The 12,579-nt window shown below is 49.4% G+C and overlaps 1 protein-coding gene across 1 annotated transcript in view; it reads right to left on the bottom strand.

Moving 5' to 3' along the window:
- WWC3 (WWC family member 3) overlaps positions 1 to 12,579 on the bottom strand; it is a 118,258-nt gene that overhangs the window by 100,928 nt on the left and 4,751 nt on the right. The gene's annotated exons all lie outside the window — the stretch shown is intronic.

The following is a 12,579-nucleotide window of genomic DNA, read 5'->3' as shown; positions in this document are numbered from 1 at the left end:
GTGGGGTCCCCCCTTATGGTTGGCAAGACTCCCAGATAATGTGAACATATGGCTTCTCACATGTACCTGGTGCCTGCAGGGACATTTCCAAAACCTTTTTTTTATTTTTCACCAAGGTATAATCTACATACCATAAAATCCTCCCTTTTCACATATATGACTCACTGATTTTTAGCAAATTTGCCCAGTGGTACAAAACATAATCCAGTGTTGGAATATTCTCGCCACCAAGGAAGCACATTGCTGGTGTCCACCGCCACCGGCAGTCACTCCCTTTTCCCACCTCCGGCCCCAGGCAGCCACTAGTTTTCTCTCTCTATGGGTTTGCCTTTGGGGGACATTATGTTGTCCTACGTGGCTGTTGCTTTCGCTCGATATCTTGTCTTCGAGGTTCATCGACCCCCTCCCCTTTCCTGTGAAACCTGCCCAGTACTTGGGGACTGTATCTAGTGACTGCACACCACGGTTTAATGCTGGGTGGGTGCGAGGCTGAGGAAGAGCTGGAGGAAAGCACAGAAGGTTCTCCACGAACCTCCACTGTTCCATGGATACCATATGACGTCACTAGCCTAAATGAAAAGAAAAGCCTCGGAGCACTTTCCAACAAGTCTGTCAAGTGCACGAAAGGAAAATGAACAAGAGAGAGAGAAGAAAAACATACAAATAGTCGGCTTGAGGCATCCGAACACCAACAACTTAATAGTTCTAAGAACTCCTGCAGCAGAAAAAAGACATTGGTGGAAAACCTGGTGAAATCCAAATAATGTATGGAGCTTGGTTAATAGAAACGTATCAAAACTGGCTTCTCAGTTTTGACAAATACGCTATGGTGATATAAGATATTAACAATGGGGGGAAACTGTCTTGTTTCTGCAACTTTTCTGCAATTTCTAAAACATCCCAAAACAGAGGTGTGTTAAAACCAACCAGCCAACCTGGTCTGCATTCACCTGACGCTTATAGCAAACAAGGGAAAAAACACATCAGCAGCCTATAATTATAGTACTTCTAGAATCATAAATGCAAGGGACAATCTAAATGGTCAAAAGCAGAGGACCGGTGAGCAACCGAGGCACAGCCGCTCAGTGGCAGCCCGCACCCCCAGTGAGACCGTCAGTGGTGGAGAGTGCAGACGCCCGAGGCAGAAACGCCCGAGTGAGGACGGCTGTGCTGGCCGAGCGACAGGATCCCCTGCACAACCAGCTCCGAAGGGTGAGGAGATGCCGTGATTTCACATTTCACGTAACAGCAGGTGCTGTGGGCCAGTACTCTAGAACTTTCTTAACTCAGCCACCACCCGCCTTACCAAGGGTGTAGCCTTTTCTGTCAGGCACCCTCAGCTCCTCGGCCAGCTCCCACCCCCCCACCCCCCCGCCCTTGGCTTCTGCGGCAGCCACAGAAGCGCCCGGCTCCGGATGTAGGTGGAGACGGTCACCAGTCACCGATGGGCAGGAGGAGGAGCCACTCCCACGCAGGTCCACGGGAACAGGGAGCCTTGTCCTCAGCTCTGGCTGTCTTGCACCTCCCCCTGTGCTCACAGCCCAGCTCTGGGCCACGTGCTCTGGCCAAGGCCAAGTGCAGGCCCAGCCGCCCTACACCAGGCTCAGAACAGCCCCGGATGCTGTTGCTGCTCAGGGCCAAATAATCCCTTGTCGTGCTGGGGGCTGTCGTGTGCACTGGGGGACATCTGGCAGCTTCCCTGGCCTCTACCTTCTAAATGCCAGTAGCACCCCATCGCCATCCTCAGCTGTGACCATCAAACATGTCTCCAGACATTGCCAAATGGCCCTGCAGAAGCAAAGCCACTCTCGGTGGGGACCCGCTGGCCCTGAGTAAGCAGGACCTCACCAGGAGCTGCAGAGAGGGACAAGTCCCCGAGCTAAGGCATGAGGGGGCCACTCCCACAAAACGCTGGCAAAGACAACTGCTCTTAGAATCCTAGAATACATGAGAAAAACTAAGTGAAACACAGAAATACACAAGTAAATCTAACCTGTTTCTACAGGGGCACCTGGGGAGCGCAGTCAGTTGAGCGTCCAACTCTTGATCTCAGCTCAGGTCATGATCTCACTGGTCGTGAAATCGACCCCCATGTGGGGCTCTGCCTGACAGTGTGGAGCCTGCTTGGGATTCTCTCTCCCTCTCTCACTGTCCCTCCCCACCCACCGTCTCTGTCTCTCAAAACAAATCAACATTTTTAAAAAACTTGTTTCTATGTGCATAATTACATTCAACAAACATTTACTGAGCACCCACTACACGGTAGGTACTGTGTAGAAAAGGAGAGTAATATCTAAATAAGTAAGTTAAAGGAAAGGAGATGGTTAAAATTTTTTTAAGACTATAACTGCTGGGTCCCTTCATTCTCTGACTTCCTTTTCTTTTTTTTATTTTGCTTTTTTATTTTGAAATAATCCATAGATTCACAGAAAGTTGCTCCTTCCGTGGAAGAGAGGCTCCTTCGCCCACTTCCCCCCATGTCACGCCCTGCATAACTAGAGCACAACGCCACACACAGGTGACTGACACCGCACGGCCCCCGTGGCCCACTTGGAGCTCACACGCACATCTGTGTGTACGTGAGCGGCTGTGCGGACTGCAGACTAGCTCCGTGCCACTTTATCACACGTGTAGCTTCTGTAACCGCACTGAAGACAGAGAAACTCCTGCCGTTATGTGCCTCCCTCGAGCCACTTTTAGAGCCACACCCACACCTGCCCCCCATCCCTAGCCCTCAGCAACCACTAATGTGTCCTCCATCGCCACGTTATGATTTTAAGAATGCTAGATAAACGGAATCAGACCAAGTTCCTTCTGTGTGTGTGGTGCTGCCTGGAATCGCACGGTTTGGGGCTGTCTGCCTCCCGGGTTGCTCTGAAGGGGGACAGGTTAGGGCCCTCCCTGGAACACCGGTCCCAGGGGGTCTTTTCTGGCCCTCCGGGGTCTGTGAAGGGGGGTGTGGAGGGGCAGAGAACAGCTGGGTGTCTTCTCTCCATCTGCATGTTCTGAGCAGGCACATATGTGCACACGCACGATTCTCTTAACTCTGGGCCTTTAAAAACCCACTTCAGTTCATCAAGTCCGGGGAGGGGAGGAGGTCTGTTTATGCAGGAGCACAAAACAATGAGCCCATTACTCAAATTCTCCCAGGAACGAAAAGCTGTTTGTGCTTTAAACCTTAGCTTTTTAACTGTGTTTTTCCCAGCCCTACCGAGATGTAATTGACATGTAACAGAGTGTAAGTTTAAGGTGTACCGTATGGCAGTTTGACAGGCTAATTATTGCAATATGATTAGCACCATCACGTTGGCTAACACCTCCATCATGTTACACAATACCATTCCCTTTTTGTGGTGGTAACATTTAAGGTCTACTCTTTTGGCGATTCGAGCATATCACACAGTACTGTTAACTCTAATCCCAGTGCCGTGTGGTACACACCCAGAATCAAAAATAGATTTTTAATGAAAATCTTTTTAAATGTGGTTCTTTTCCTGCCTTCTTATATAGTCTTAATTTGCATCTTATTGAAATGATATCATCTAACTCTCCTGGTCGTCTTATGACAGATACAATGTCCTTTTTGGTTTTTATATGTTTATCTATTTTGAGAGAGAGAGAGACGGAGTGTGAGCGGGGAAGGGGCAGAGAGAGAGGGAGACACAGAATCCGAAGCAGGCTCCGGACTCCAAGCTGTCAGCACAGAGCCCCATGTGGGGCTCGAACTCACAAACGGTGAAATGGTGACCAAAGCAAAGTCAGAGCTTAACAGACTGAGCCACCCAGGCTCCCCTACAACATCCTTTTACGAAGAAGTTTCTGTGGAGGGGTTCCTTGACTAAAAGGTCCCCACTGGTTTTTATGATTCCAAGCCCCTTTCCTCTGGTTAGACTCCACACGGGGCTTTTCAGGTCTTACCCTGTGCCGCCCCCACAGGCCCCCTGACCAGTGATTACCTGAATTAATCCTGTCTTCTAAGATCAGAGATCAGCAAACTTCTTCTGTAAAGAGCCAGACAGTACCGTTTTCAGCTTCGCGGGCCACACGGTCTCCGTCCAGCCACTCGACTGTAGTTAGTCCCAATAGTTAGTTGCGGCGTGAAAGCAGCCATGCATGGCACGTGAGGCTAAGCTCCCATAAAACTTTACTTGTGGACACTGAAATTTGAATTTCACAAAATACGACTTTTTTTTTATTCTTTTCCAACCATCTGTAAGTGGAAACCCATTCGTGTCTGTACACGAACAGGTGGCGAGCCACCCCCTCTCCCAAGATCTCCCAGGGCCGGCCATTACACCTGGGAAAGAAGCCACAACAAGTACTGTCCTTCTCCTTGTACAAGTAAGAAACTCCATCACCACGGAATTCCAGGATTTGCACGGCGCAGGTGGCAGGGGCTGACTGGGGCCACCGCGTCCTCTGACTCAACGGCTGCCGCGGCCCTGGCAGCCCGTGTCCTCCAACTCCGGCACCAGCTCATTCGTCCACGTGGACTCTTCTGTTTGCCCCTGCTGCATTTTCATCTCCTTGAGGAAAAGGGCTAGGTGAAGTTCATTCATTATTCTCCAGGGCACCCGGCATGGACGGAGCGTCCAGACTGGTTTTTTGTTGTTGTTGTTTGGTTTTTCGGTTTTTTTGCATGTAGGATATTGAGAAGTCTTACTACATATTAGTTTTTTGGCTCCCTGTCCCTCAGATTGAAAAGAATGTTAAAGATTTTACACCTCTCTCTTTCCCAAAGTAACAAATTAAAGGCTAAATTAAGGAACAAATGAAAAGCAAAACTCTCTTTTCTTTGATTGCTAATTGATTTTTCTTAGAGCGTGCTGACCGCTCGCACGGGCACACAGCTGCCCTCAGCCAGGATCACGTGAGAGCACGTCCCCGTATTAAACCAGGATGAACCTCAAAAACATTAGGCTAGATGAAAGAAGCCCAACACGAAAGGCCACATACCATATGATTCCATTCATTCACTCATTCATTCATTCATTCATTCATTTTTACGGAACTGAAATAAACCCTGTCACTTACTTATGCTTCTCCATTTTATTTAGAACCACCACCACCACCACCACCTTAATATCCCTGACGGCCCTGCCCCCTCACCCTTCCTTGGCCTGGGCAGTGGCTAATGGGGAAATGGCCCACAGAGCTGGGGCTGGCCATAAGAGTCCCTCGGGGAGGTTCCCTTGTGTCCCTGCCCAGGGGACGGGATTCCATCTGGATGCAGTGTCCAGGACCGGCAAAGCCAGAAGGACTGAGAGCAGCCCGGGGCGGGGGCGGGGGGGGGGGGGGGGGGGGGGGGGGGGGGGGGGGGGGGGGGGGATACCGGGGGCTGAGGGGAGGGGAGGATGGGCAGCGGCTGCTCAGTGGGGATGGGGTTTCCTTCTGGGATGAAACACGGTTTGGGAACCGGACAGCAGGGGCGGCTGCACAACACAGCAACCGTACTGAATGCCGCGGAGGTGCTCGCTTGAAAACGAGTCGTTCTGTTACGAAATGTGCCCCAACCAAACAACGTTAAAATAATGGTGGCAGAGTTGTACATTCCAATGGTGGCAAGAGCACCCGGACGTGTTATTCAGCGACAGCGTCAAACCACAGGGGCAAGTCGATGGCATGATCCCATGTATGTAAAACCCCCGATGGAGGTCCAGGTTCATGCACGTGTATTTAGGCAGGGCGCAGAGAAGGGCCCTGAAGGACACACGGCAAGCTGTTATGGATGCTTCCCTCTGGGAAGGGGCAGGTGGGGACGCGCACGTGCTCTGCGTGTGCACGCACAGTCTCGCTCTTGGATAGCGAGAATGCTTCAGTGGGCCCTGTGGGACAGAAGACATACCCCCGGTCCCTGTGGGCCTCGGCATTTGAAAGCACAGCGCAGTTGGTTCCACGCACAGCTCTGCCCAAAAGCACAGCACCAAGCGAGGGGCGCACATTGCCCTGAAGCCCAACAACGGATTTTCACCGCTGTTCCCGCTGTCTGCTGCATCCATCAGCTGATCAATCACATGAAGCACATCAGACATCGCAAACAAGTCCCACAGGCTGCAGAAGGGCCCACCACCAGGACAGCATGACCCCTCTCTTCTCTGAGAAGTGGGCCCGCACATAGGAGGGGCATTTGCGGACAAGAGAGTGACAGAGAGAACAGAGGGAGGGTGCAACAAAGGTGTGCAGCTGCAGGACCCCCCTCCCCCACTGGGCTCATCAGGGCTGGTCCGCCAGCCGTCCTAGGCCAAACTCCCCCATTCCAAATCCTCACGGGCTTCGCCTGAGCTCACCCATCCGTCCCAAGATCACAGACCCTTCCCAGGATTAACAGAGACCTGGGGCGAAAGGGTGACAAAACATTTTCCCAAGAGCTGGGGTGAGCAGTTCCCAAACAGCATGTGACAAAGAGCCATTTGTTACATTTCTGAAATTCCAAGTGCAGTGACAGAACTGAAAACACCCACCTGAACCCAACATCGTAACACTCTGCAGAGCTGTGACGTCAGCTTCAGAGACGGCAATCTACGCGAGGCTCATGTAAGGGAAGAACACTCAAGCCTAGAACACGGGGCTACCTGGGCGCCCAGGCAGCGGGTGCCAGGACTCTGAAGACCCCGCGCCCCAGCCGGTTCGACCGTGGGCAGCACTGGGAGGAGCCACCAAGAGCAGCGGGCAAATTAGAACAGACAACAGCTGATCACAGCCAGCCCAAGCCTCAGGTTTTTCGGGGAATACACAAGGTCATGTTTACATTCTGACATTGTAAACACAGGAAGGGTCCTTTTTCTGTGAGTACAACAGCTGCAGTTGACAGGGTAGAGTTAAAGCCACGGCCACTTCCTATACTCTGCAAGGACACCTGAACAAGGCCGGCACATCAGGGCAGCCTCCACGCTGCGCCCTAGCCACACGGTGGGGCCGCACTTGGCGATGAAAAGGAAGGAAGCACCAATCCACGCTGCGACACGTATAAACCTAGAAGAGATCATGCTGAGCGAAATAAGCCAGACCCCGGAGGCCACAGAGCACGTGACTCCACGTAGACGAAGTGTCCAGAACAGGCACATCTACAGGGACAGAGAGCAGATTAGCCGTTGCCAGGGGCTGGGGGCAGTGGAGAGTGACTCTGGGTAATGGGTACAGGGTTTCCTTTTCGGGGTAAAGGAAAGGTTCTGGAATTAGTGGTGATGATGGCACAACCTCACGAATATACTAGAAACCGCTAACTACACAGTGCACTTTAAAACAGTACCTTTTAGGGTATGTAAAACTCATCTCAATTTTTGTTAAGCTGGGAGAATGCTCAGGGCAAATCCAGGGGGATCCTACGCTCAGAGTCCCCCGCACTGGAGACGGGCATCTTCATGTGGCACAGAGCTTCACTGGCAGAAGGAGTCCATCTCCCACGGTGGCTCTCCGATGTCCTGACCGAGCTCCATGCGCTGTGGCAGTGCCGTGCCCACCTTGGCAGCGCTCCATCTCCTGGTGGTGCTGAGGCTGGCACGGAAGGGCCACGGAAAGATCTCCAGCCTGGCCCGATGACTCACCCACCAAAGCACACGGCTATCTGCCTAGGACTGGCCTAGCCAGCTCCCTTTCACCTTCCCTCTCACCTACTTAACCCCTTTAGAGAAACAAAGAGGGCCCACCAGACAGAAAACGCTGGAGATTCTGCAGCTCCTCAAGCAGCCTTTCGAGATGGCCTCGCCATGTCTGTCTAGAGCTCCCGATTCCACCAGCCTTGATTCAAGTGTCCGCTAACTCGTGTGCCCTTTTGTCTCCATCACGATTTCTCTCCCAGAATCCCTGCCTTTTCTAGCCCTACTGCTCCCGACGTCTCTAAATCAGGCCTTCACCATCCATGAAGAGCTCCGGAGAGTTTCCAACTAGCCTCTTCTCTTGGAAATCCACCCTACCCACCGCTGCACATTTGGCCAGCTCATCAGATCCCTGGGTGCCTAAGGTGAGACTCCACACTCTATTCTCAAAGGGAACGAGGACTCCTAGCTGCTGGGAGGAGCCAGGGAGAAAATGGATGTAAAAAGCGTACGAGCAATGGCACCCCCGCCCCCAAGCACGCAAGGAGTGTCAGCTATCACGGTTATTACCAAAGACACCAAGCTGACCAGGCGCTTCCATTCTCAATGGGAAAACAACCCTCTTGCTTCCCTCTTAGAAGGACCATGATTACATGGGCCCACCCAGAGGATCCCGAACAATCTCCTCATCTCAAGATTCTTAACTTAATCCTACCTACAGATGTCATTTGCCATGGAAGGTAACTTATTGACAGGTTTTGGAGACTAGGACATGGACATCTTTGGGGGAGCCATTATTCCACCTACCACGGGGCGGGGGAGAGGGGGCAAAATATTAACAACGAACACAAGATAAAAATAACTGGGGGGTATAACACAGAGCAAGGGGCACACTTACCAAGCCAAGGGAGGGTCAAGTCCAGGTAGTAGACCTGGGCTCAACTCTGGAGTCAGACACTGCCCCTCTTTGGCTGTGGGCAGTGAGGTTGCTAAATCAACCTCCCTGTCCTGTTTCATCACCTGCCCACCTACACTCTGTGTGGCTGTTGTGGGCTTTCAGTTAAAGCATCCAAATACCTAGGGCGCTTGGCACACAGTAAGCACTCCACCTCTGTCCACCATAATCACAGACCCGAGGGATCCCAGTGGGGAGAAACCAAGAGGCAGGGACAGCGGGGTGAGGTGTGTAAGCCCCGTGGAGGCAGGGACCATCTGCGAGTGCCCACAACTAGAGTCTCAAACCCCTGGAAAGGTACCTGAGATGGACACGCTGTGCAAGTTATCGAATGAATGAATGAATGAATGAATGAATGAACGAACACAGAGGTAGGATGCTTACAAGTGGGTGGCGTTTGGGCAGCTGAGTGGCATACCGGAAGAGCACTAGATCCCGGCCAGAAAACCCAGCTCAACTTCCTGTCCGTCCATCTGCCGGCAAGACGACCCCATAGCTGTGGCCTTGCAGTGAGAAATGAGGAGCTTGCACGAGACAGCCCTCACTCTTCCAGCCCCAAGGCTGAGGGCTCCGAGCTCTGCATGCTGTTACCCAAGGCTTACTCCCCTTACACAAAGACTCTGGGTCAGTTAAATTGACCTCATTTATTCTGAACATGCCACACTTCCTGTCTCCAGCACTGTCCTCACATGCCTCCTTTTCTTCCCCAGCTCCGAGAAAGCACGGAGAAACCCTCAACCTAGGAAACCAATGGAAGAAGATAAAGACCCCACAGGCTCAAACGAGCCCTCCACCCTTTCCTCAGAAGCGTCACCACGTCATCGTGGCGCCTGGTGACCACTGTCTTCATTTTGTATGTCTCCCATCTCCCAGGAAACCTGGGTCTCCACCCACCTTCCCAGAACATGGGACGCCAAGAATCTCTGTAAATACTTCTACATTTTACTGGATTTAAGTGGGGATAACTGAATTCAGGAGCGTTTAACTCTGCTTAATTTTACTGGATGTATCAGAAAGGCAACCAACATTAGCAAAGGGGCCTGGACTAGAAGAAACTCACCAGGTTCACCAGGTGACTTTTAACACATCACTTGCCCCATGGGCTCCTGAAGTAGAACCTACCAGAGAAGGTGAAAGACATTATTTCCACTTCCGGAATCAGAGTGAAAAGGGAGAAGAGGAAACTTGGAGAGTTCCAAACATCCGGGATCTATTTTCAGAAATGACTTTTCCATTCACTTTTCTTTAAAAAAAAAAAAAAAAAGGAAGGAAAGAAAAAGAAAGATACTAAGCCAAGAATAGACCAAGAAATGACTGTTGATAATCTAAATGGACAAGATTCTTCCAGGAGCCCACCCCTTATGGCCTTAAAGCAAGACAACCCCCCATGCCCATATAAACAGTACCTATTCTCAAAAAGAAAGAATGAAAGGAAGGAAGGAAGGAAGAAAAATGGGGAAATCATTGCTTATTTATCAGAAAGTTTATATAATCCCGAAACTGAGTCTGTGGAGTAAATATAGCAAGCCTCCTATTAATTAATACCAAATAAAGGTTCTACGAAGGTGGCGATGATGTCACCTGACTGCGTTATATGGGGCTCCGAACCTGGCAAATTCCCAAACCATGGACTGTTTTCTCCATAAAGCAATAGCCTGTTCACAGGAATTTGAGTCCACCACAGAATTTCTGCCACTGGAGCAGGTCAAATCCCATCTCCCAAACAAATGGGTCCCTAAAAGCTTATGTCATGGTATTGTTGAGGTCTTCCACCATCCTCAGGATTATTTACATTCTGTTTGACCCCAAATGTGATCTGGCCCACCGTCCTTAAGCTGCCTGAGGTCAGCATTCCAGTGTCGTCCGATCTCAACTGAGCCACAAGAAATAGAACATGCAATTTCGATCACTCAGCCCGTCTACAGGATGAAATCAACACAACCCCACGGGAAGCACACATATACACAGCTGTCAAAAGCACTCAATTTTTCCAAAGGAGGCAAAAATGTTCTTCCCATATTTTCTGCCTAAACAGCAAATACCTTACGACAGAGCAGTCACTGAACTCTGAGTTCATATACGTAGAACGCATATGTGCAACTAATGTAAACCACACAAGGCTCATCCACGGGAACTACCAGCCATAGAAATGATGGATTCACTTTATGTATTTTAATGTAAAACCTGTGTTAAAGGATAAAATCCTTTGTTAAAGGAAACTATGAAAATTATACACACAGGACTGATTCGCAGAGATGGTGATTTTAAACCTAAGGCATGGGAGGTGGGGGCGGGGGGGGGGGGTTCAAAATCAAACTACAAAAACTGCATTTTGGAAATACTGACCTTTTTTTTATACATCTGGAGCCACATCTGTAAAGACTGTCTCCTTGGACTTGCAACCTCTTGGTTGCAACTCGAAAAAGAAATTATGGCTATAGTCGTTCACCAACACCCCCTGAGCCGTGGCGATCTCAAATGTTGTTGAGCACAGCCGTGAATGGAATTTCTCTAAAACCCAAGAAGAGATTATTTACAACCCTCAGTCCTCAGTTCCTGTGCTTCCAGCAGCACATTTCATGCCATTACAGCTTTTCTAAATTGTATATGAAATCATGTTTTAAGTCAGCAACAATTTTCGCCTAACCTACTACATTCACGTATTCCTTCATAATTTCACTTTCTTTAAAAACCTATCCGGGTGTCCGCCCCTCTGTCAGTTCTCCCCCTGGAAGCCGCTCGGAGAAAGTCCTCGGACAGTGTCTGCCCAGTCGTGTGACTCAAACACAAGTTAAAAAGGGTTTCAACTGTCAGATGCACATGGAGAGAACGTGCTCCGACAAACCGTTTCTTCCATATGATAAAAATCGATTACAACTTTAAAGGATAATCAGTCACCCATAAAAATCGGCAGGGTTCTGTTGTGAAAGAGGGAAAAGAATGGCTATTACACCATACACCATTTACACCCTTCGGTAGACTCCACTTAAATGTTTGTGGCTTGCTGAACATTCCATACATATTTCGGGCAAGGTATTATGGGAACCGAAGTACAAGCTGTCCCCTGCTGAATTTCACTCGCTATAAAAACAATGTCTCATAAAAGTATACACATGTTTTTACTTTACAAAAAATGTAAAACATGCACTTTTGTCCACTCAATCGACACTTGTGGCATTAGAAACGGGGACTTTTACAAAATCTATAACATAAGCAATGTCTGAAAAGGATGAAAACACCACTCAGTTAACGCCAACAGATTTCTGGAAAAAAGAACGTAGGAAATGTGTATGGAGCACACAGAAAGGAAGATTCGACAAGCCGACGTCCACTGGGTCTGCTCACCTATGCCCTGGGTCATACCATTAAAATGGAAAGTTTCACATTTATATTCTTCATCTTGAGTCCCCACTCTGACGTAACCACAACTGTTTTATATTACCCTCGTAAAATAAGCCTTCGCCTTTTCTAAGCCAAACAGTATTTTTAATTGGTTCATTTTCCAGTTGTTTGGGTTTTTAACAGACATACAGCATAAAAGGGCATTACATTCCAAGCAGTTCTACCAATTCCAGAACCATCCAAGGCTTGATCAAACAGCTGTGGCTCTAGCCTTTGGTTAAAATTATTATATGATCTCACCTGATTTTCAAAATAACCAAGCATCTTTTTGACCCATAAAACCGTGCAAGGATTTATCTAAGTTTCTGAGTGCAGAAGTTTGCTGTGTTCAGGGAGGATGCTAGAGAAGCACGATCCTTTTGCTTTGTGTCTCCCTATCTGAACCCAGAGAGATCTTCAAACAATAATTCAGCAGCTTCCCTCCTCCATAGTTTATTTTCAAACGCCAGTGCCATGCAGCGCTGCCTTTCCTGTGCAGGTAAGGAGAAAGCAGGACCCATGTCACCGCACTGAGCCTTCTCAAGTCTTACAATCACTGGGAAACCGGCACTATTGCCTTTCTGGCACCCAGGCCCAGCGCCGAGAGAAGCTGCTCCAGATAGGACAAGATATCAAGTAACCACTAGAAATACTCCGTTTCAACAGAATTCCCAATTACACACACACACACACACACACACACACACA

The sequence above is a fragment of the Suricata suricatta genome, chromosome X (assembly GCF_006229205.1).
Source record: "Suricata suricatta isolate VVHF042 chromosome X, meerkat_22Aug2017_6uvM2_HiC, whole genome shotgun sequence".
Classification (NCBI taxonomy): domain Eukaryota; kingdom Metazoa; phylum Chordata; class Mammalia; order Carnivora; family Herpestidae; genus Suricata; species Suricata suricatta.
The sequence above is the reverse complement of the archived record's forward strand: the minus strand, read 5'-3'. Positions and strand labels throughout refer to the sequence as shown.